The sequence below is a fragment of the Tupaia chinensis genome, unplaced genomic scaffold (assembly GCF_000334495.1).
Source record: "Tupaia chinensis unplaced genomic scaffold, TupChi_1.0 Scaffold138425_1, whole genome shotgun sequence".
NCBI classification, from domain to species: Eukaryota; Metazoa; Chordata; class Mammalia; order Scandentia; family Tupaiidae; genus Tupaia; species Tupaia belangeri.
The window spans coordinates 352124-377504 of NW_006198322.1; the positions used below are offsets into that span (position 1 = coordinate 352124).

The 25381-nt window shown below is 48.6% G+C and overlaps 1 long non-coding RNA gene across 1 annotated transcript in view; it reads right to left on the minus strand.

Annotated features, from left to right (window-relative positions):
* LOC114004528 (uncharacterized) overlaps positions 1-25381 on the minus strand; it is an 87171-nt gene that overhangs the window by 38500 nt on the left and 23290 nt on the right. The window contains exon 3 of the long non-coding RNA XR_003546664.1: positions 22744-22813. This is a non-coding gene — a long non-coding RNA (uncharacterized LOC114004528). The remainder of the gene's footprint in view (positions 1-22743; positions 22814-25381) is intronic.

Genomic DNA, 25381 nt, shown 5'->3' on the forward strand with positions numbered 1-25381 from the left:
CACGGAGAGCGGTCCTTTTTTTTTTTTTTTTTTTTTAATTGTTTTAGGTTTTGCCATAGGGTGCATGCACTGCTGGGGAAACAGTGAGAGGAAAAGTGAGAAATCACCCCCCATGAGGGGTGACCACACCGCAATTCCTTCTCCTCCATCTTGGGCATGCACATGTGCACACACACCCCGTGTAATTTTCAAGCCACCAGGTCCAGGACTCTAACTACGGTTGGCCGTGTAGGAATCCAGCACCTGAGCCACAGCACCTGCGGGTCCCAGAGGTTAGTCTCTATTGTATATGCACTAGGCTGTCCTGAGGGCTAGCCTGTGTGAGGGGGCCCGAGTGAGTTGGAACTGTGTCCCACACTGACGAGTCCTAGCCACTTCCACCTCTGTCTCCTCAGAGGTCAAACAGGAGGATAATGGAGTGCCCACGTTGTCACAGGCTGCCACAAGGCCTGAACGAGCGTACACACACGGTCCTAGCACTGTGCCTGACACGTAGCAGCAGGGATAGTTCACAGCCAGGGAGACGGGCAGCAGCAGAGAGAGCGTCTCAAAGGCAGGGCTCTGGGGAAATGGACAGGTGGGAGAAGCACGGGCCTAGGAACCAGGAGGAGCTAGAGCTTCGCACGGGACCCAGCAAGGAGTGCAGGAAGAAAGGCAAGGTGGCAGCAGGAGAGGCGCAGGGAGGAAGGCAGACCAGGCAGGGCGCAACTGGATCACAGAGCTTAATGTGGCCCAGGTCTCGGGAGATCGGCAGGGACACCCAGAGCCAGGGCCAATAGGATGGACATGAGACAATCTATCTCGACATTGTTGGGAGACAGGGGCTAGGAGCCCAGGTCAGAATCTGGGGAGGGAGCCTCCAGGGAAGGACGGTGCAGAGACATACGGAGGATGAGAACCACGCCACTGGGAAAGGAGGAGGAGAGAAGGCAGTGAAGGAAACAGGGCAGGGACACAGAGGGAGCAGGAATAAAGAACCCAGGGGCTGACAGTGGTCAAGCCGGACGCCCCAGGGCGAGCAGGGGGGCGAGTGCCGCTTCAGAGGTGCCAGTGGCTTCCTGCAGGAGTGACTGTTGTAAAGCACAAGGGGTAACCACAATGGGTGGCCACGAGTGGAGGCCAAGCCCTGGTGACAGTGGGCACAGAAGACTCTGGACTTGGGAGACCCAGCCCTGAGCAGGGAGAGGAGCCGATGGGGCTGAGAGCTGGGGAGTCTGAACATGCTGCCCTTTGTGGCACCCTGCACTCACACCAGGCCACAGGAGTGGGCGGGACAGATACCTCTGCCACTGCAGTTCCCTCCGCAATGGCCCAGGAGCACAGCTCCTCCTGCTGCCGCTGGGACTACAGCTGTCACTCACCTTGGCCTCTTGCCAGGGAAGGGACGTGGGAAGAGAGCGAGTGCTCCAGGATCCCCAGGGAGAAGCCTGATGTTCACATTGCCTCGAGCTTTCTGGTGCGCACCACTTCTGGTGGCGCCCAGCCCTGCCTGGGTATTAGGGTCACCTGCGATGCTCATAAAGCTGCCAGCACCAGGACCCACCTCCAGACACACGGATTCAACCGGTCTGGAAAGGGCCTGGCCCCAGTGGGTTGTTTTTTTTTTTTTAACTTCCTAGTCTAACGCATAGCCAAGGTTAAGAACCACTCCCCGACAGGGTCCCTCTAATGAACACTTAAGGCACAAAGTCTACAAACAAACCGACTTTTAAAACTATTGACTTTGGAAGTGCCAGTTAGACTGCCCGGCTTAGCAAACACAAATAAGTTTCGCTCAGGGCCAGCACTGTGTGCTTGGTGTTGGCAGGCTGCAGGAGGGAGAGGGAAGCCGAGCCAGGAGGCGGCTAACAGGAGCGGCCTGATCGATTACTGAGGTCTGTGCCAGGCTTGGGGGTGGGAGGCTGGAGCCATCCTCGGCCTGGCCTCGCTTCTCTAGTCCCTTCATACCCTCCAGAAAACAGACTCGAGCCAAGTGAGCCTCAGAGACCCACAAGGCCCCTGAAGCAGCAGCCCGGGCTGGAACAAGCCGCAGCCACCCTAGGGCAGTGGGCCTCAGAGTGTAGTCCCAGGCCGGCAGCTCAGATCCCAGGAATGCACGTTCATTCCAAGGCCCCATCCCAGGCCTCCAGAACCAGAAATTCAGGGGCAGAGCCCAGTACCTCCACGTTCACAGGCCTCCGGGAGATGCTGGTACGTGCTGCAGCTGGAGAGCGAAACAAAAAGCGCAACCAGAACCCCCATTCTGTCTGTTTGTTTTTGCTTTTCCTTTTGCTACAGGGTGTGTGCACTCACCAGAGAGAGAGGGAAAGGGAAAAATCACCCCTACCCCGGGGAATGGCCACGCCCCAATCCCTTCTCCTCCTTCCTCCACTCGAGATTTGGGGCACATATGCACATACGCCTAGCGTGATTTTCAAGCTGCCAGATGCAGGACTCGAACCACAAAGCTGGCCATGTAGGATCCAGTGCCTTAAGCTCCATACCACTTGCTGCCCTGAACACTATTGTTTTCCCAGCGCATGATGCTCAAATAGCATGAAGAGAAGTCAGGCCTGCTAACATCTCTCGCTGTTGATTCTGCACCTCCTCGCTGCATTCCTAGAACAATCAGACCATCCGTGGAGGCCTCCCCATGGCCGCGCCCCTGGGACCCGTTCAACACCTTCTGCTGGTCATTTCCAGCAACCCACGCAGCGTCTCGCAGCTCACGTCCTTCAGTGTAGACGGGACGGGACGCTCTGGGCTCCCAGGCTGAGGTTGCCATGGTGATGAGAATGAAAGCATGGAGCCGAGGGTGTGGCCGTGATCTGTGCGCTCAGTAAAGGACTTTATTGAAAGGAAAGAAGAGAGCAGCGGGCACGGGACAAAATGAATAGCTCTGCGTGCATGCGGGGCCTTCGCCCGGATCACAGGCAGCACAGAATCGGGGACGCGGCGATTACCCGCGGGGAGCGCAGATAAACACCGCTTGGCGAGGCGCTTTCTGACGGCCCCTGGAGGCCCGAGCGTGTCCTGACGGCACAGCCCGCTCCTGTAAAAGCATCCTTTTGTTTCTTCCTGTCAAAATTCATGCTAAAGTCATTATTTTAACCGGTGTTAAAACAGCAAGCTCATGTCGCCTTTTGGCTAGAGGCTTCTGCTTGGTGAAAACCAAGACACCAGAACATCCATTTGCCTCGCCCGCCCGCCGTGTGAGAGCATTTCATTTCCCCAGCTAATCGTGCGGACCGGGGAGTGGGTGGGCCGAGTGGCGCGCCTGCAGCGGGTGACTGGGAGCCGGGCCTAGGCCGGGGGCATTCAGGCATCTGGGTCATTTGGGGTTTTCCATGCCAGAACCCTCTCCTGCCCAGGACTTCCTCAGCCTCCCGGAAGCAGCAGGAGTTCCCACTTGCCCTTGGAGCCCCCAGATCTGCGCCCTCTCCTGATCTCAAAGGAGCCTCTCGTGGAGAACCCTGAAATGCACCCTTCCCACTCTCCACACACAACCCCACCGCCTCCTTCCCCTCCCACGGAGCCACCCTCGTCTTTTTTTTTTCCGAGAAGTTTTTGCTATAGGGCGCGTGCGCTCACCAGAAAGACAGAGAGAGAAAGAGAGAGAGAAAGCAAGAAATCACCCCCCAGGGGGGATGGCCACACCGCAATCCCTTCTCCTCCATTCTCCTCTCGGGATTGTGAGCACACACGCACACGCACCCAGCGTGAGTTTAAGCCACCAGGTCCGGGACTCAAACCACAGTTGGCTACATGGGAGTCCAGCGACATAGCCATTACGCTAACTGCTGGTCCCAGCCACCCTCATCTTTTGAAGCAGAGGCCAAGTCCAGGGCCATATCTGCCTGCCCTGTCACTCTCAGGCCTGGGGGACTCCCTTTGCCCCACTGCCTACAATTGCGACCTGGTTTTCGAATCGTGTCACACGGTCCAGCCCTTTTAGGTTGTAAGCGCTCAGCCGCCTGGGTAGGACGACTCAATTTACCATCACACAGTATCGTTCTGAGAGGGACAGGGAGTGCTGCTGATAACTGTATCAGGATAAGGAGCCTACACAAAGACCCAGAGAGATCCAGAGCTCGGCCTAGATGAGGCAGGCTGTCTGGGCCCCTTCACGTTAGCCCCGCGTATGTGTTCTTGCGCCCCTGTCAGCACCTGGCCCTTCTAAACGTGAGCTGATACAGTGAAGCGGGGAGACGCTGGCTCCTGACAAAGGCTGAGCAGATTGATCCGGCCGTGCTGCCTAGGATAATAACAGCCAGTTATGAATAGCAATGACTGAGTGACATGCTGCTTTCTTTCTTTCTCTATAGAAATGCAAATGCAGCCTGAGGGCTGATGTAAGGTTGAAACCAGCCTTGCATGAGAAATGCGGTTTGCATAGTTTAATACAATTTAATATCTACTCATGGCCAGCTACGCATCTGTCTCTAATTCCACAGCCACGGTCCTTTCAAAAGTCACTGCTTGGATGTGAGTTTCTCAGAGCGAGCGAGCCTGTGTCCAATGCCTGGAACGCTCCATGCAGCATTTGGCTACCAAGTTCCCCTCAGCCCCACCAAGCAGCTTTTCCTGCTTTGTTTTAGCTCCAGAGGAAAGACAATGAGCAAGTCAATCAGCCTAGATGCCCCTTTGCCTGGGTGGGGTGACACCTGACAGCCTGCCCTTCACCCAGTCCCCATGACAAAGGCACAAGGGCAGCCAGGCTGCGTGGAGAGTGCCGTTCTCATCGGCTGCTGGGGCTGCTGCATTGTCTTTGCTGTTTTCCAGAACGTTTTTAGCAAAGGAAAAAGGGGGTGCAGGAAGGCAGGGCCTTTGCTGGCAGACACCTCAATGCAGCCTTACCCCCTTCAGTATGAGGGAGCGACCCTTGCAAAGGAGACGTCTTCGGACAAGGCGCGTGAACAGGGGCCTGCGGGCTCTCTGTCCTGCTGCACGCCCCGCCTGCAATGCACACCCCACGTGTGAGAACAGCCCTGCCCCTGGCTCGCCACCCACCCACCCACGGCAAACTGCAACTGCACGGAGCAAGGCTGAGACGCTGCTCCTAGTACAGCGAGCACCTGCCAACCCCAAACACCAGGGTCCACGGTGACTCGCTAATTAAGGGAAACTGAGGACTGGGACGGTATATTTATCCCTTACTTTTCACTAAGCAGTTTAGAGGCTTCCTACGGAATATAATGAATCACCCTGCAACAACTGGTGTCCCCATTTTACGAATTCTAACGTACTAACCTCTACAGTAGGTCTTAGAGATGCCGTTCTGAACCAGACATGCTTTCAGAGACTCTGAGAGACAAACCAAATGTCGCAGAGGTCAAGTGGCTGGCCCAAGGCCCCCTGAAGTCCAGTTTAGGAGACTGAGGAACTTAGTCCCTGCATGATTCTTACTTGGCTTTTAAGATTCAGCTTGGGGGGGTGGGAGGGGACAGTGATGCACCCAGGGGCGCAACAGTACAGTGCAACACTCTGCAAGGCAGATCCCTGGGCAGGCCGCCAGTCCCCGTCCAGAGACCTCCCTGAGAGCGCTGGCACGTGTGTGCCCAATCCAGGCTGGCTGAGGCCAGAGATCACGGCACTGGGACCCTGCTGAGGTGCTGTGCCCCTGACTCTGTCACTTAGGATAAACATATGGACTTTCTTATAAGGTGCCAGCCAGTGGCATGGTAGCTAAGGCAGCTGGACCTCACATGGCCAACTGCATGGTTCAAGTCCCAGACTTGGTGGCTTAAAAAACCCCAGGCATGTATGTGTGTGGGAGGGGGGGGAGGGGGGAGAGCAAAATCCTAAAAGAAAAAATGGAGAAGGGACTGCAGAGTGACCATGGGGTCCTTTCTCACTTTCTTTCTGTCTCTTTCCTGTGAGCATGTGCCCCTCCCCCCAACAAAAAAATTGATTCAGGTAGGGGTCTTCTCTTTGAGCCTCAATTCTCCATTTATAAAAAGGGATTAACAGTAGCTTCTACTGAAGAGAGTTGTTGTGAGGATTAAAAACAGTAATGTGGGGAGACCAGCAGGTGGCTTAATGGCTATGTCCCTGGACTCCCACGTGGTCGACCGTAGTTCGAATCCTCGACCTTGAGGCTTAAACTCACGCCGGGTGCGTGTGCGTGTGTGCCCAAGATCCCGAGAGGAGAATGGAGGAGAAGGGATTGCGGCGTGGCCATCCCCCCTGGGGGGTCATTTCTCACTTTCTGTCTCTCTGTCTCTCCCTGTCTGTCTGGTGAGCACACGCGGCAAAAACCTCTAAAAAAAAAGTCATGTGTGGCAGCAGGTGGTATGAGGTTAAGGTGCTGGTCTCATGGGGCCATCTGTCATGTGTGGTTCAAATCTCAAATCCAGCCGTTTGAAAATCACACGTGCCCAAGATGCTGAGAGGAGAATGGAGAAGAAAGAATTGTAGCATGGCCACCCCCCCCCACTTACTTTCCCTCTCTTTCTGTCTTTGGCTAGCATACACCCTGTTACAGCAAAACTAAAAAACTAAACGAAAGTGATACTGTGCAGGAAGCGCCGTGCCAGCATGCCAGTGTTCACAAGTGCTGGCCGTCACTGTCATTGTGGTCGCCCTTCTCTGCGATCCCAGTCTGGCCAGACCTTGAGCACACCTCTCCAGCTGCACTGTAGCTGTTTATTCTTGTGTTCCCACAGGTCGTGAGCGCTCCAGGGAGAGGCCAGTACATACCATCCTACCCCAGGGCCTTGGGCCATGCCCTGCACACAGCAGACACTTGACAAACCTGCATTGTCTGGGCAAGGAGTAAATCCAGGCTCGACTGGGCCCTTTGCCTACAGGTCTGCAGCCCTGAGCTGTGTCCTCCCTCTGAAAGGCACAGGCAGGGCCTGAAGGGAGGGAACAGGATGTTCTCGACGCTATTCAGAAATAATCTCAGAGAAAGACCGGACATAATTCATCCGCACTTTGACATTTTATGGCCTCTATTTGCTCTGAATGCTTTGTACAGACGCAGATTGGTTTTTTTTTTTTTTTAATCTATAAAGGGAATGCTCTCAACGCCAAGGGTTATAACATGAAGTGGAAAATTAAAGTAGATCCATGTGGCTCCAGCAAGAGGAACCCAAGGTGGGCCAAAGAGGACTCAGGTAATACAAGGGTCTGTCGTCCAAATCGTAATCTGTTGGCATAAACTGTTGATGTAACGGGAAAAGAAGACACCACAGCTTCCGACGGCCAACATATTTTGAACAACATTCAGTACAAATCCTCCTAAAGCCGCTTTACATTAGATGTAACTCATTTTCTGCCTTCAGTTCGTTTTTTCATTTGCTCTAGGGCATGTGTGCTCACTGGAGACAGAGACAGAGAGAGAGGGAAGTGAGAAATCACCTCCTGGGGGATGGCCAGGCTGCAATCCCTTCTCCATTCTCCTCTCAGGATTTTGGGAATGCGCGAGTACATGCCAGGGGTGTTTTTCAAGCCACTGGGTCCAGGATTCAAACTGTGGAGTCAGTCATGTGGGCTCAGAGCCTTAACCACGGCCACTGGCCAGTCCCCACTGTCCTAAAGTCTTTCTTTTTGCCTCATAGAGCATCCTGTGCCTAGGACAAAACCGCAGGTGTATTAGAAGCCATCGCTGGCTGCTCACACATTAACGTTTTAAGCGAGTCGGAGAGGAATTCAGACATTAGGAAATCTGGTGCCAAGGGGGCGAAGTCTGCCTCAAGTGCTCAGCTTGAAATACCTAATCCAATTTAAAAGGTTGGCTTATACTGCAGGGAGCCTTGTCAGTTACCGGAAGCTCCAGGCCGGCCTAAACATGAGGAAGACGTGGGTACGGGCGGGCCCAGGGAGCCGAGACGGGAAGGGAGTAGGCGGGTTCGGCTGCGACATCATTACCACGGAACTGAAACAGGACAGGATGGCTCCCATCACATTCAGGTCAGCGTGAGGCTGATGACCGACAGTGTATGTGAGCAAGGCGGAAGTCTAATGAGAGCACCAACAGGGGACGTCCGAGGTCAAGGGAGTGGTGCCGCGGATGCTAACGAGAGGACGGCATGGCCCAGGTGAAGAGCTCTGGGGTCAGGGCCTGGGTTTACACCCGCACTTCAGCTACGCAGTGGCCACAGACTGCGTGTCTCTACCTGAGTCTCCTCACCTAGGAAAGCTGCCTTAGCAGGTGGCCGTGACGAGCTGAGGTCAGTCCTGCTCCCGTGCTCAGCTCGGGGCCCGGAGCATGGTGAGTGCTCAGTCCTTGTTACCCACCAGTGCACAACCCCCAGGAGGGAGCAGCAGACCTGGGCCACACTGCACGGCCTCCCCACCGACGTGTGACCCACGACCCCGCTGCCTCTCCACAGATAGGAAGTCCCTGACCTGTGATGGGCTGGGAGCTTGTCTCCAAGGGCAATCCCGAGCAGAAGTCCCAGGAAGACTCGCCTGCCCGTCCTCTTTCTAGAGATGCCTAAGAGGTTGCCAAGGAGGACATTCTAAAGAGGAGCTCCTCCCACCAAGGACACTTCAGTTTAATGGCAAAAATGCCCCGACACGTGGTGTAAGAGGCACAGGTGACAAGTAGCATGACTCTACAAAAACTAGTCCAGAGGGACAATGACAACAGGTAAGCAGTGGCCTCTCTGGAAATCTAGGGAAGCCACAGAGCTGCCCCGGCAGGAAGACTTGCCGGTGTGGACAGAAGATTCTCAACCATGCACCATTCTTCCCACCAGGGACATTTGCTAATGTCTGGAGACACTGCTGGTTGTCTCACTGAAGAGCGCCTCACTGGCATCCAGTGGGTGGAGACCAGAGATGCCACTAAGCTTCTAGCAGAGCACGGGGCAGTCTCTCAGAAGAATCACCTGGCCCCAGATAGCAATATTGCTGAGGCTCGGATACCCTGCGTGCTCAGTGGGGCTTGCGTACAGAAGGCACCCTTGATATGGAAAGGGAGGACTGAGAAGGAGCACCGGGTGGTGCAGAAGTGCTGTGGTCCCACCACGTCCTGAACCTCTGCGGGTAACTCATGTCATCCTCAAAATGACATACACAATAGGTACTACGATCCCCTCCCCTTTACAGATACGGAAACGGAGACACAGAACCTTGCCCATGCTCCCGAATTGCTAAGCAGGAGCCTGGGATAGTGCCCGGGCAGCCTGGCCTTAGAGTCCAAGTTCACGTCCTAGGCCCCTGACTCGTGTTTGATGAGTTAGTGGGGAAAACAACCAGACAAGGCTGTAAGTGAAAACATGCATCCGGGGCCAGCAGGTGGCTTGGAGGTCAAGGCACTGGATCCCACATGGCCAACTCTGTAATTCTAGTCCCAGATCTGGTGGCCTAGAAATCATGCTAGGCATGTGTGTGTGCATGCACAAACCCCAAGACAAGAATGGGAGAGAAGGGATTGAGGCATAGCCATCCCCACTGTGGAGTGATTTCTTCTTTTAAGTTTTTGCCATAAGGAGAGTGTGCTCACCAGAGAGACAGAGAGAGGGTAGTGAGAAGTCACCCCCCAGGGGGGATGGCCATGCCACTTCCTTCTCCTCTATTCTCTTCCTGGGATTCTGGGTACACATGCACCTGTACCCAGTGTGCTTTTGAAGCCGCCAGGTCCAGGACTTGAACTGTGGAGTCGACCAAGTGGGATCCAGCCTCCTTAACCTCCACACCAGCACCCTAACCACTAAGCCTCCTGCTGGCCCCTGGGGAGGGACTTCTTGTTTTCCTTCTCTCACTCCCTTTCCAGCAAGTACACACACCCTAAAGCAAAAACTAAAAACAAAACAAAACAAAAAGCATGCATCAGGTAGGTGAGATGCAATACCATGAGAATAAAATCAGGGCCAAAAGGACACGAACTTCTCAAATTTCTCCACACTAACCAGGGAATGAGCATCCTTGACAGAAAGGAGGAGGGCCGGCACAGGAGGGCTCTCCAGCCGTGCCCTCCAGGGTCAGAGTCAGGCAACATGGCTTCCCATGAAGGAGAATCTGACCGTTCCGCACACAAAGGCCAGCACTGAGGCTGTACTGTGACTCATTTTCCTTCCAGAGACTGAGCTCTGTGGCCTAGGTGGTAAGTTATTCTGTCTGTTGAAACTTGGTTTGAACTGTAATCTGGCCTGGAAACATAACATAGTGGGGAATTTAGACGTTATTTAAAAAACACCTTTTTATGGTTTGGGTTTTGTGTGCATAAGTGTGGGAGGGAATGGAAATGTTGAGAAAAAAATTAAAGCACATAAAATACTCATTTTTCTTAGAACCATTTATACTCTCAAAGTCACTTGGTTAGGGTCAAAACACATGGAAATCTGTCCTCTGTGTAACTTGGCTTGTTTGTAGTAAGATCACATTGGGGTATGAGAGTATTTGGGTATTAGAGTTTGTTCAAACAACAATAACAAATTTATATGTATTTGTTTTAAATACTGTTATACATGAAACTATAAACTGCCAAAGGAAGAAATTTATACTCTTCAGCTGTGAGCATTTCTCTGAAGCAGGCAACCATTTAGAATGAAAGCAATATTCACATAGAGTAAAAACAATGTTTTGCTCCGAAACTTAATAGCAATTAAATGGGGGGGGGGGATAAATAAAGTTCTTAAGAAACCAAGGCAGAGGGTGCATAGAGAAGAAACGCTCCGAACTTCATGTACATCAGTTTTGCCTTAAAACAACGTGGGCTGACGGCCCTCACTTCCCCAGCCTCTCCAGGATGCCTGAACCCTACTGTCTGCTGCCCCTGGGGTTCCCGTAGCACTGTCTGAAAAGAGAGTATGTGACTCCAGTTTTCCCAGGTCTTCCGCATTTCATTTCTTACCTGGAGCTTCCCAACAAGAGCACAGCTCCTTGCACAAGCTCGAGAGGGAGGGATCTGAAGCAGGCATGAGCTAACAATGGGAGTTCTAGGCAGAGCCTCCACAATGGCAGGGGACCAGCCATGGCTACTTTCTGGGGCTCTCTTACACCAGATTAAACACCAGGATGGCCAGGACCAGAACTCCTCCACAGGAGAAACCTGAGAGGTGCCACAGGGCTGGGCGGATCCAACACCAGAGCTGGAGATGGCAGAGGGCAAGAAGGCTGGCAGAAAGACCTGTCCAGGAGGGTGTCAGCAAGCACGGGCGGTCGTTGGTGCTTTGTTACACTGGATGCCCCCACCCACGGGTAGCAAGCACACCCAGTAAACACCAGGGATCTGAAGGCAGGCCCTGACCCCACAAAAGGAAGAAGCCAAGTACGAGGTCTACTCCCACACCAAAAGCCTATCGATGTCTTTGTGCAGCATTACAAAGTGTTCCCCAAACACAAAGCTCAGAATCCTCCTCAGCTCATTACTTTTTTTTGTTTGTTGTTGTTGTTGTTGTTGTTTTTGCTATAGGGTGCACATGCTCTCTGGAGAGAAACTGAGAAGTAGAGACAGAGATAGAAAGTGAGAAATGTCCCCAACTCCCACCCCCACACCAGTATGGCCATGCCACAACCCCTTCTCCTTCATTCTCCTCTCTGGATTTGGGGCACTCATGCACACTGACCCAATGTGATTTCCGAGCCACCAGGTCTGGGACTCAAAACAGAGTTGAGCATGTGGCATCCAGCTGCCTTAATGTTCACACCGCCTGCTGGCCCACTGCTCCATTTTTAGTAGAAGCCTATTTAATTTCCTCTGATTTGTATCCCAGAGATTCACAGCATGAACACCGTGAACACGAAAACTTGTCCCGTAATAGCATCTTCTTATTTCAATTTCTTCATCCCTTGTAAATAGAAGTACTCTTGGTGTTTCAGAAGTAGTCATTACATTTGTGCCTTTTAATAGAAAGAGAGGACTTGACAAACACCAGCGAGCAGGGAGACACAGCGCCTGCTTTAGCCACAGCTTCCAGCTCTGCCCGGCCTCGGCTGGCCACTCTCCAATGAGAGCAGGCCGTAAGCCGCTCTTGAAGGCATCTCTGTTTCCTGGTCACTCCCCAGGAACAAGCCCACACTGCTCCAGAGACTTTTATTGCTATTTCAGTACTGGCATTTGGTTTTCTGCATTGTCCTCCTCCCTTTCCGCCTCCTCCTTTTGTATTGAGGTATAATATACATAAAGTGCATCGAGTATACTCATTGTATTTATATGAATTCTAAGGCTTTTAAGGCCCAATCAGCCCTCAGAATTTCGAGATTTAGAATACTTCCAACACTCATAAGGTGCCCTCATGCCCCTTGCTAGTCAATAGCTGCCCATCCCCCTGTTGGTATTCACTATTCTGATCTTACTTTCACTGCAAATTATTTTGTCAAGTCTTGGACTAAATGTAAGTGGAATCATACTGCAGGTATGTGGCACAAAATTCTCAACTGTCATTAAGTCCAGTTTGTCTATTTTTCTTTCGTTGCCCATGCCTTTGTTGCTATACCCAAGAAATCATTGCCAAAACTTATACCATAAAGATTTTGCCCTCTGTTTTCTTCTAAGAGCTGTACATCAATAGTTTCAGGTCTTACATTTAGGTGTATGGCCCCTTTTCAGTTAATTTTTGTATATAGTGTTAGTTACGGGTCCAACTTAACATTTTCACATGTGGAGATCCAGTTTTCCCAGCACCACTTTTTGAAAAGACTGCCTTCTCGGCATTGGCATCCTTGTCAAAAATCATATGACTACAAATATTTAGGTTTATTTCTGGGCTATCTGTTCTAGTACATCGGTCTGTCTGTCTTTATGCCAGCACCACCGTTTGACGACTGTAGATTTGTCGTAAATCAGAAAGTGTGAGTTCTCCAGTTTTGTTTTCTTTCTCAATACTGTTGTGGCTATTTGGGGTGCCTTCTGAGTCCACATGAATGGTAGGACACTGGGATTTTGACAGGGCTTGTGCTACATCTATAGATCACTTTGGGTAGTACTGACAGCTTAACAAGATTAAGTGTACCAATCCATGAGTGGAATGTCCTCCCATGAATCTATCTCTTCTTTAGTTTCCGTCAGCAAAGTTTCACAGTTGTCATTATACAAGTCTTGTACCTCCTTAGTTAATTCCCAAGTATTTTATTCTTTCGATGCTATTATAAATGGAACTGCATGTTTACTATCCTTTTCTGATTGATTATTTTTAGTAATTTTTGCATGTTAACTTTGCATCCTGCTACTTTGTTACATTTGTTTATTATTTCTAACAATCATTTTGTTTTCTACATATAAAATTACATCACTTGTTTCACACAGATGGTTTTCCTCTTGAATTGCTCTTCCTGGAACTCTCAGCACTATGTTGAACAGAAGTGGCAAAGGGGGCGTCCTTGGTTTGCCTCTCTTTTTCCGATCGAATTGCTCTTCCTGGAACTCTCAGTACTGTGTTGAACAGAAGTGGCAAAGGGGGCGTCCTTGCCTTGTCCTTGATCTTAGAGGGAAAGCTGCCAGTTTTCCACCACGGAATATGGTGCTCGCTGCGAGTCTTTCATATATGGCCTTTATAATGTCTGAGGCAATTTCCATCTATTCCTGCTTGTTGACTTTGAGTTAACTTTTGTACAAGATATGAATTAAAGTTCACTTTTTGCATAAGCATATCTAGTTGTTCCAGTATTATTTGATGAAAAGACAGTATTTTTTCCTCATTGAATCATTTTTACAATTTTGCCAAAAATTAGTTTTTATACATGCATAATCTATTTCTTTCTTTTTAAAATTTTTTAAAGAATTATTTTATTTAACTTTATTTATTTATTTTAATTTGACCAGGGAGAGACAGAGAGAGAGAGACAGAGAGAGGGAAAAAGCAAGCTGCCAGGTCTGGGACTCAAACCGCAGTTCGCCATGTGGGAGTCCAGCATCCTTAACCACCACACCACCTGCCAGCCCCATCTTTTTAAATTTTTTTTCCAGAGAGTGTGTGCACTCACCAGAGAGAGACACAGAGAGAGAGAGAGAAAGGGGAAAAAACTTCCCCATGGAGAACTGTCATGCCACAATCCTTTCTCTTCCATTTCTCCATCCTGTTGGAATTTGGGGGCACGCACACACATGCCTGGAACATTTCTTAAGCTATCAGGTCCGGGACTCAAACCACAGGTTGGCCATGTGAGATCCGGCTGCCTTAACCACCAGGCCATGGTCTATTTCTATATTCTATTCTATCATCTGTTTTCCTATCTTTATATCAATAACATGCTATCTTGATTACTGTAGCAAATAATATAAACATTAAATAATGTACATCTTTCAATTTTGTTCTTTTTTTTTTTAAAGATAGATTTTGCTATAAGGCACTTGTGCTCTCTGGACAAATAGACACAGAGAGACAGAAAGCAAGAAATCACCCTACAGGAGTAATGGCCACACCATAATCCCTTCTCCATTCTCCTCTTGGGATGTTGGGCACGCACATGCATGTGCCCAGAATGACTTTCTTAAGCTGCCAGGTCTGGGACTTCCCAGAATGACTTTCTTAAGCTGCCCGGTCTGGGACTTGAACTGCAGTGAGCCATGTGGGAGTCCAATGCCTTAACCACTATGCCACCTACTGGCCCCTTCGTTTTTAGAATTCGTTTTGGCTATTCTAGGTCTTCTGCATTTCCATGGGGCTTTTTGAATCCGTTTGTCAATTTCTGCAAAACTGTCTATTGAGAGTTTTATTGAAATGTTAAATGTAAAGATCAAGTTGGAAAAATTATCTTAACAATCTTGAGTTTCTTCACCCATAAACATGGTATATTTATCCATTTATTTTAGTACTTTTAGTATTTCATTTGATTTCCTTTTGGGGGGTGTGAGAGCTTGTGAGTTAAAATTTAGTGCTTTGTTAATTTGACAGCAGCTTTAGGATTTATAGCTTATATCTTCAACTTTTCACAATCTACCTCCACGTAATATGATACCATCATATGTATATTATCAGAAGAACTTATAATACTATATTTCCATTTATCCTTTTCTATCATTTACTCTATCACTACCATACATTTTCCTTATAAATAAACCACACAAGACATGATTATTATTTTGATTTAAAGAGTCGGTCTTTATAAGGTATTAAAGCAAGAAGGAAAAATTCTTATCTATTCAACTATGTAGTTATCATTTTTGGTGCATGCATTCCTTTACGTAGACCCATATTTCCTTCTTATATTTTCCTTCTGCCTAAAGAACTTTTTCTTTAGCAATGCTTATGGGGTGGTTGTGAAGCAACATTTGTATGTCTGAAATATTTTCATTTTATCTTTGTTTTCGAAAGATATTTTGCTGGTTATAAAATTCTAGATTAATAGTTTTATTTTTAGTACTTTAATGCTTGAAGAGCCAAAAGGTGATGCAGCAGTCAAGGCACTGGATCCCATATGGCCAGCCAACTATGTGGTTCGAAACCCAGATCTGGTGGCCTAAAAAACACGCCAGTCACAAATGTGTACATGCCCAAAATGTCAAAAGGAGAATGGAAGAGAAGGGATTGTGGCTTGCCATCCCCCAGGGGGAGGGAAGGAGGAATGGTGATTTCTCACTTTCTCTCTTTCTCTGCCTCTCTCTGTCTCTCTGGCAAACACACAAGACCTACACTGAAAAACTAAAACTAGCTAACTAACTAAAGACACTTCTTCACTTCCATGAATCACAGGGGACAAGGAATCTACTGCCACCTTAACTTTGTTGTGTATGTAGTTTGTCTTTCTCTCCCAGAGCTTTAATTTTTCTTCTCTTTTTCACTGGTTTTCAGCATTTTTATTATCATTGCCTTGGTGTCATTTCTTTATGTTTCTAGGACTTGGAGTTCACTGTTATTTTTGAGTTTTTAGTTTTCCTCAATTTGGAAAATGTTTTATTATTTCGTCAAAATTTATTTCTGTTATCCCACCTCTTTTCCTTTAGGTTCTCCGATTACACATACATTAGTCCACCTGGAATTGCCCCAGAGTTCACTGATGTTCTATTCATCTTTCTAGGTTCTTTTTTTCGTTCTTTCTATATTCCATTATAGAGAAGTTATATTGCTAGAGCTTCATGTTCACTTTTCTTTTCTTTTGCAATGCCTAATCTGCCACTAATTCCAGCTAGTACATTTTTCATCTCAGAACTTGTGATTTTCATCTCAAAAATTTTGATTTGAGGGACCATCAGTTAGAGTAATGGCTATGTCGCTGGACTCCCATGTAGTCGACCGTGGTTCGAGTCCCGGACCTGGTGGCTTAAACTTACACTGGGCGCATGTGTGTACATGCCCAAGATCCCGAGAGGAGAATGGTGGAGAAGGGATTGTGGCATGGCTATCTCCCCTGTGGGGTGATTTCTTGCTTTCTAGCTCGCTCTCTCTGTCTGTCTGGCGAGCACATGCGCCCTATAGCAAAAACCTCTCCAAAAGAAAAAAAAATTGATTTGAGAGTTGTAATGCCTTCCATACCTCTACTTAACTTCCTCAATATAGGGAACATAGTTTTAATAACTTTTGATATCCTTGTTTTAAAATTCAAAATATGTGCCAGTTCTGAGTTGGTTTGAATGGAATGATTATTCACTTCCTTCTGCTGCGTGTATACCTTGTAATCTTCGGCTAAATGTTATACATCTTATATTTTACCTTGTTTGGTACTGAATACTTTCACATTCTTATACTCTTCTTGATCTTGGTGCTAGAATACAGTTACGTAGAAACAATCTGGCCCCCTCAGAATTGCTCTTATGGTTATGTCCAGAGCAGCGCACAGTCTAAGGTTAGTTATTTCCCCACCCCTGAGGTGTGAGCTTCCTGGATTATGAGTGTCTAGAGTCTGGCTACTGAGAGCAGTCACTGCTCCTGGCCCTGCATGAATGCTGGGCACTGTCCTCTTCCATCCTCCGATCCTGCCTCTACTTCAGATTGTTTTCTCACATGGATGTGCTGATCAGTGTTCTACTGTATATTCGAGAAGACCCTCCCCCTCCCCCGCCCCGCAAACTCTGTACTCTTCTCTCTGTGCGGTTCTTTCCTCTCCGGTACTCTGTCTTGAAGACTCTCACGCCTCGTTCTTGCTGGACTCTCAAGTCTGTCTCCTTAACTCAAGAGGTCCAACACATCCTGTCTGGTGCCTCTCTTTACTTGGAACTCAGGAAACTTTCTTTTTCTTTTTTTAATTAATTAATTAATTAATTAATTTTTTGGAGAGGTTTTTGCTATAGGGTGCATGCGTTCACCAGAAAGACAGAGACAGAGAGACAGAAAGCGAGAAATCACCCCCCAGGGGTTATGGCCACACCACAATCCCTTCTCCTCCATTCTCCTCTCGGGATCTTGGCCACATGCGTACATGCACCCGGCGTGATTTTTAAGCCACTGGGTCTGGGACTGGAACCGCGGTCAACTACATGGGAGTCCAGCGCCATAGCCATTGCGCCAACTGCTGGTCCCCAGGAAACTTTCTCAAGACAATAATGTGGGGAAAGTTTCGGTCCAGTTCATTTATTGTCTGTCTCTGGGGAATGACTGTCTTTTGCTGCCTGAAGTCCAAGAGTTTGAAAAGCATAGTCGTCGTTTCGTTTGTGTTATCTGAGTGGTTTTGGTTGTTCCCGGTGAGAGGTAAACCTTGTTCCTGCTGCACTGTCTGGACCATTTTGTTATTGTTTCAGACTGAAGGGTAAATTCAATCCCCCTGTTCCTTCTTGGCTAGAAACAGTTTTGCTTTGTTTTGTCTTCTTTCATGCTGTCTAGTATTCTGCTTTGCTGTTTTGTTTTGTTTTTTTTAGCCAGAGAGCGTAAGTGCTCACCAGAAAGATAGAGAGGGAGAGGGAGAAAGCAGTCTGAACAGAGAATGGCCACCTTCCTTCTCTCCCGTGTCTCCCTCCTCTCAGGGTTTTGGGCATGCACACACACACACCCAGCACGTTTCCTAAGCTGCCAGGGAAGAGCTCAAACTGCATAGCCGGCCATGTGGAACCCAGGTCCCTTAATCACCAGGTCACGAGTTGGCTCCGTTTGTTGTTCTATAAGAATATACTATAATTTACCTATTATAGTATAGAACACTCTCTTTTTTACGGACTTTTGGGTTGTTTTTAGTTTCGTTTACATGGGACTGCTATGAACATTACTATACATGTGTCTCTGTGGAGATATGCCTTCATTTATCTCTAGTAAATATCTACGAGTAGAATAGCCACAATATAAAATAGGCAACGTTTACCTTTAAGATACACTGACAGTTTTCAAAGTTTACCGTTTTAAACTCCCTCCAGCAATGTCCGAAAGTTCTAATTGCCCCATCCTTACCAGTACTTGGTATGGGCGGTGTTCTATCTTTTCAGCTATTCTCGTAGAGTCTCGTTGAGAGTTTAACGTGTATTTACCGAAGGACTCAAGATTGTGACCGAGCATCTTCTGACATGCTTATTGGCCACTTGGCACCCTCTCATGCAAACTGGCTCTTCAGGTCTTTGTCCATTTTAAGTTGGATTGTGTGACTTTTTTTTGCTTATTTGCAGGGGTTTTTTATATCTTCTGAATATGACTCTTTTGTCAAATGTATTATTGAAAATAATACATCAACGATATACCATGTTATATATTAGTAAACATATACAATATCACCCTGTCATGGCTTATCTTTTTACTCTTTTTATGTATGTTTTTATTTTAAGAAGTTCTCAATTTTTTATTTCTTCCATGACAAGGGAAACACAGAGGGAGAGAAACAGAGAGACAGAACCCCGATAGGGTCTTGACGCCACGATCCACTTCCAGCCTCAGCTAGCCCTGGGTCATGGGAACACACATGCCCAGTGCACGCAGAGAGGTCTCTGGAGTGAACCCAGAACCTTCCCAATGCATCAGCCTCACGGAGTGTTACAGTACCACTGTGCCACTGTAGAGCCATCAAAAAACCCTCACTTTTAATATATTGAGTGGTTGGAAAATAATGATGCGTTTTTGCATAGAAAAACACAGAAAAATATGTCATGACGTTTCCGACGACCCAATAGTAAAATTGTTTTATGGTTAGTGCTTTTTGTGTCCCGTTTAAGAAATTTTCGCCTACCCCAATCATGAAGCTATTCTTAGGTGTTTTCTTCTCGAGACATTGTTTTTGTCCTTTCTATTTTGTGACTACAGCAGCGATAGTATAGGAGGTTTTCTGCAACTTAACACTTCTTTCTGCCTTCTCTGGGCCTTCTGCTGAGTATCCAACTGCAAGACTTTTCTGAGAGACCATGTGAAGTCACCAATGTCACAGCCAACTGCCCTAGCCTGTCACAAGGCACCCTGAGTTCACATTGTGATAGCTTATCAGTGGGCAGAACAAATATTTTACTTCACCTCTACTTCATTCTGGAGTGTCTCTGTTCTCTCTGTTTGGAAATTTCTGCAAATAGCAGATTGAAAGGTAGCACCCTTGGGCAGGTGGCCCCAGCAATGGTTCTTATTCTCTTGAGTTTTCCTTGTTTCCTAAGTTCTCTATAATCAACATGTATTTTATGTATGTATTTTTTTTTAGTTTTTTTGCTAGAGGTCATGTGTACTCGCTGGAGAGAGACAGAGCAGAGAGAGTAAGAGGGGAAAGCTAGAGGAGATGGCCACACGGCAATCCCTACTCCTCCATTCTGCTCTCAGGACTGGGGAACACATGCACACGCATCTGGTGTGGTTTTCAAGCTGCTGGGTCTAGGACTCAAACTGTGCAATTGGCCATGGGGGTCCAGCTGCCTTAAACTCCACACCACCTGCTGGCCCTGTGTATATTTTTAATTAAAAAATAAAACTAAAAAAGAAAATGTTAAGGACCTAGCAGGTAGTATGGAGGTTATGGCACTGGGCTCCCACATGGACAACCATGGTTTGAGTCCTGGATCTGGCAGCTTGGAAATCACACTGGGCACATGTGTGTGTGTGCCCAAAATCCCAAGAGGAGAATGGAGCAGAAGGGAATGAAGTGTGACCATCCTCCCTGGGAGATGACTTCTCACTTCCCCTCTCACTGTCTCTCTCTGACTTTCTCTGGCAAATGCTCTCAGCCTATGGTAAAAACCTTAACAAAATAAGTTGAGGTGCTGTGATTAAAGTATATTTATGCTTTTCCATTTGTAGGAAAATGTAAAAGGTACGCTATATAGAGTATACAATTCTTTCCTATATAGAGTATAAGGGGACCTGGGGACTTGGTGGCAAATACATATTATGAAAACCTATGCATGGATTACAAAAATTATTTGCAGGAAAATAAGCTCATACTTTAATTCCAATTTCCACGAACTTTTTGAAGTCCCCTCACATGCTGACCGCACACTGTGACATGTAAAGTACCTTCCTCAGTTAACGTCTATTGGGCAGACATAGCAATTTCATTCATTTAAAAGCTGTCTGAGGTTTACATATTTTTTCCTTACCAATAACTTAATTTTTAAAGAATTACTTATTTAATTTTAGGTGTTATTATTATTTTAAATTTGCTATAGGACATGTGCACTCACCAGACAAAGAGGGGAAAGTGAGGAAGCAAGTTGCCATGTCCGGGACTCGAACTGTGGTCGGCCATGTGGGAGTCCAGTGTCCTTAACCACGACACCACCTGTTGGCCTCCTTAATGTTTTTATTAAGATCTTGGTCAAGTTTTTTTCTTGCTTGTGATCTCACCTTACCCACAAATGAAGCAACAAAAAGCTTTTAAAGTATAACCACTTGCCCAGTAACACTACTTAATGGCCAAGAATGGAGACTGAGCAGCTCCCCGTGATAATGGTCATATTACAGAAGCAGAAGAACTTCTGGGTAGAGGCGTCTGGGAAGCGCCACGACCCCCTGCTCCAGGCCCTCCTTCCCTGCCCTGCTATGGGACAGTTTTTACAGAGCTGTATCCCGTCACCCAAGCAGTATTTAGAAATGCATAGTTTACTTGACAGCATTTACAAATGATGTCTTTTCCTCAGAATAACTTACACTGTGGAACTGCTTCCATATGCTAAAGTTGGACACGCTGTTGTAAGAGAAACAAAAAGAGCTGTCTTTTAGTAGCTAGTTTTCACAGACATACTCAACTACAATGTGCACAAATTAATAATGCTGTCCCTTAAGAATTTACCATAAACGGTTTTCTAATCTTTCTGCTGTGCTCTGCTAAAGACTGGGAGATTTTGCTGCAAAAAACAGGTCAGAAAGAATTCAATTGTGATTTATCTATGCATGAAAAAAAAATTGGTAGGATTCATAAGCCTTAAATTTTAATGAAAAAAAAGATAGTTTCTCCTAAATCCTTTGTGCTCCTTAATGTTCCAGAAAGAGACAATGTCCAACCTCTAACTCCAAAAATACATATGCTCCTTATTTGTTTTTATATTCGATCACTGTATACCTTGACAGCAAACAAAAAAGAAAGGAAAAAAAAAAAGAAAGAAAGAAAGCATTTTCTCAGTTACCTTCTTTCTATCTTGACTTTAGAGCAGGGGTTCGCAAACTGGTCTGCAGGCTAAATCTACCTCACCACCTGTTTTTGTAAATAAAGTTTTATTGGAACACAGCTGCATCTGCAATGTACATATTGTCTCTGGTTCCCTGGTGTTGAGTAATTCTGGCAGCATTACACAGACACGAGGAGCTCCTAGGCAGCAGAAAGGGACTGCAGGGACTTCCCCAGTCATATCATGCGTCTACTTCTTTGGGTTTTTTTTTTTTTTTTTTTTTGGTTGTTATTTTCTTTTTAGGTTGTTTTTGTTTGTTTTTGTAGGGTTTTGTTTGTTTATTTGTTTGTTTTGCCATAGGGAATGTGCACTCACCAGAGAGAGAGAAAGAGAGAGAAAAAGACAGAGACAGAAAGGGAAAGTGAGAAATCACCCCCCAGGGGGATGGCCAGACTGCAATCCCCTTTCCTCTGTTCTCCTCCTGGGAATTTGGGTGGGCACGCAAACACATGCACTTGGCGTGAGTTTCAGGGAACTGGGTCTGGGCCTTGAACCATGAAGGAGTCCAGCACCGTAAACACCATATCACCTGCTGGCCCCAAGCATCTATTTCTACACAAACATCAGCCCAGCACCTGCTCTGCTGCAGGACAGCAGGCTTATGTAGGCGACAGTGGCAGTTCGTTTGCCATGAATCGCGCAGAGCTGGAGAGGAGGTCACCTGCTCCACATGCTCTACTTGTTCCTCCAGATGCTCTGTCCACCCTCCACTGGCCCTGTGGCCTAGCTGGCCTGGAGGACGGCACGGGGGTGGCTTGTCTTCTGCCTTTTAGTTCAGCTCAGCCAAAGGGAGTCGCAGTAGCAGGTGTGGGGATAGGAGGGCATAGAGGACCAGGTTCCTACTCCCCAGCTGCCTGCCCTCCTGGTCGCCAGGTGGCAGTGGCAATGGCGCTCTAGCAGACATCACTGCTCCTGGGCCCTGTTGCTTCTACCGCCATGGTGACAGCTACAGCTCTCTCTAACCGACACCTGTCATTGACCATGAAGGTGCCTCTAGGGAGAGTGACAACTCCGCCATTCCCAGGTGAGTCCCTCATGCCCTGCCAGTCTCATCTTCTCAGTGACCTGCTCAGCTGCCTATTCTGAAGACACAGGTCACAAAGCCAGCACTGCTCTCAGACCAGAGGCACTCCAGGCACAGGACATTTTTATTGGGTTGTTGGAAAGTCATGGCATATGTTTTTCTGTTTTTCTATGCAAAAATGCATCACGACTTTTCCGATGACCCAATAGTTCCAGGCACGTGGGAAGAAAGGGTGGACAGGAGAGCGGTCTGTGCAAGGTGCCTCCTCAGCGTCTGCAGGGACTCACTCCCCAGTAGAAGGCGGCTCAGGCTACACAGGACCAAGCCCGCTCTCGGACAGAGACAGGTGGCTTACCTTTCTGTGCTCGGTGGAGGGCTGTGGACAGACCAGCTGGAGGCCGAGCAGCAGGAGGGGACCCAGGACCCTAGAAGGAAAAACAGCAGCAGGAAGGGCTATAAGTATGTCCCAGGCAGCATCTCCGTCTCATCACGCAGGGAAGACGGTGGTCCCACCCGGGTCCCAGGGTGTGCTCCAGTCTCAGAGGACAGGGGCCGGCAGGTGCTGGGTCAGGACCTCGGCCTGGAGCAGAAATGGGGTTGGATCCCAGCCTACACGCTCACACCAGGGCTTCTTGGTGAAGGCGGATAACCTGCGAGCCTCAGTCTCCTCCCTTGTAAGGTGGGATCACACAGGAGGTTGGTGGGAGGACTGGGGAAGACAATGCACTATAGCCAGTATAGACCACATGGTCACCCAGGCCTGGGCCTTCAGGGAGGGTGAGATCAGGGGAGAGGTGGTTCGGAGCCTGGAAGGGACATCCCTCTCTTCATAGCGGCCTGGCCTTTGCTTGGAACCTTTCCTCTGCCACCTTCAGCCCGTGGCGTCCCAGTTCTCCACCGCAGATCAGCTGCGTTAAGCCCCACTGTCACCAGCCCTGATTAGGGCTTGTCATCACGTAAAGGGAAGATGTGGGAAGAGGAGCCAGCTGGCCCTGAGACAGCGGGGCGTGCTGGAGCGAGCAAGAAAATTTGGATTCAGATACATCTAGGCCAGAATCCCAACCCCGTCCCCATCTGGGTGATCCTGGTAAGTTCATGAAGCCTCAAATGAGCTCACCTTCTGTAAGGATGAAAACACCTGGCACAGCGAGCCAGTCAGAGAACAGTTGAGCACTGCCGATTAATTTAAATGCCCAAAGTCCCCCAGTTTCTAATCACCAATGTTATCATTTTAAGCATCCCCATAAAGAGACCATTACATCTTTTGAACATCTGTTTAGGATTTAACCCTGAAGGCAGCTACGTTAAATAACATGGTGATTCCCAACTTTGTTTTCGTTTTTTACCATAGAGCACGTGAACTCACCAGATAGAGACAGAGAAAATGAGAGATCATCCCTTAGGTGGGATAGCCATGCCGCAATCCCTTCTCCATTTGCCTCTCGGGACTTTGGGCACACATGCACACGCACCTGGTGTGATTTTCAAGCCGTCAGGTCCAGGGCTCAGACCGTGGTCAGCCATGTGGAAGTCAGCACCTTAACCACCATGCACCTGCTGCCCCCTCCAACGTTTTTTTTTAAAAGTTTATCCACTGGGACCACCAGATGGTGTAATGGTTACGTTGCTGGACTCCAAGTAGTCAACCGCAGTTCAAGTCCCGGTCCTGGAGACCGGATGCATGTACACGCATGATCAAAATCCAGAGAGGAGAATGGAGGAGAAGGGACTCCAGCATGGCCATCCCCCTGGGGGTGATTTCTCACTTTCTGTCTCTCTTCTCTCCAGTGAGTGCACATGCCCTATAGCAAAAATCTCTCTTAAAAAAAAAGTTTATTCCCTTATTTCTTCCATGAGAGAGAGATAGAGAGAGAGAGAGAGGCGGCCCAGCCGGGCTTTCACACCCCGATCCACCCCACCCTCGGTCGCTCTGGCGCAGGCGCTGGCTGCACACCCGATGCGTTCAGGGAGGTCCTGGGATGCAGACACAGGAACCACACCATGGGCGCCCGTGGCATTACCGCTGCACCTCTGCCTGTCCTCCCCCGGCCCCAAACTTTCTGAGGCCCCTAACGTAACTGAAAGATGTGAAACACTCCCATCTCAGGACAGGGTCCACGCAGGGAGGTGACGGGATGGGCTGAATCTGGAGGTGAGGGCTGTGAGAGCCCAAACCCCACCAACCCCGCATTGTGTGTGAACGCGCCAAGGCCCCAGCCCACCACGGACAGGACGAGCCATGCTGGCTGGAGGCAGACTGAGGGGGGCAGGAGCGAGGGACATGTGGAGAGGCAGTGCAGCCCTTTCTGTCAGCTCTGTGTGGCAGCCGAGCCCACCGCTGCCATCCCAGGCCACTACGAGTGCAGAGCTACCTCCGAGCCCACCGCTGCCGCCCCAGGCCACTGCGAGTGCAGAGCTACCTCCGGCAGCCGAGGACACAGCCCCGGGCTCCGAGGGGCACCACTCCACTGGGGTCCCCTTCGCCCAGGCGGCACTCCTCCCAGCTGCACCCTGGAGGAACTGGGAACAGCAGAGAGAGCGGGAGGGCAGGGGCTAGCCAGGACCTCTCCCCACCGGGCCTGAGCCAGACCAGGCCCAGTCAGGCCAAGAAGAAGAGCTGAAAATTGGATCCGAGATGGGAGTTTTTGTGTCTGATTTGACTTTTTTTCTTTCTTTCTTTCTTTGGCTTTTTTTTTTTTTTTTTTGGAGAGGTTTTTGCTATAGGGTGTGTGTGCTCGCCAGAAAGACAGAGAGAGACAGAGACAGAAAGCGAGAAATCACCCCCCGGGGGGATGGCCATGCTGCAATCCCTTCTCCTCCATTCTCCTCTGAGGACCTTGGGCATGCACACACACGTGCCCAGCATGAGTTTAAGCCACCGGGTCTGGGACTCGAATCACAGTCGACTACGTGGGAGTCCAGCGACATAGCCATTACGCTAACTGCTGGTCCCCTTTCTTCTTTTTCTTCTTTTTTCCTTTTTTCTATAGGTT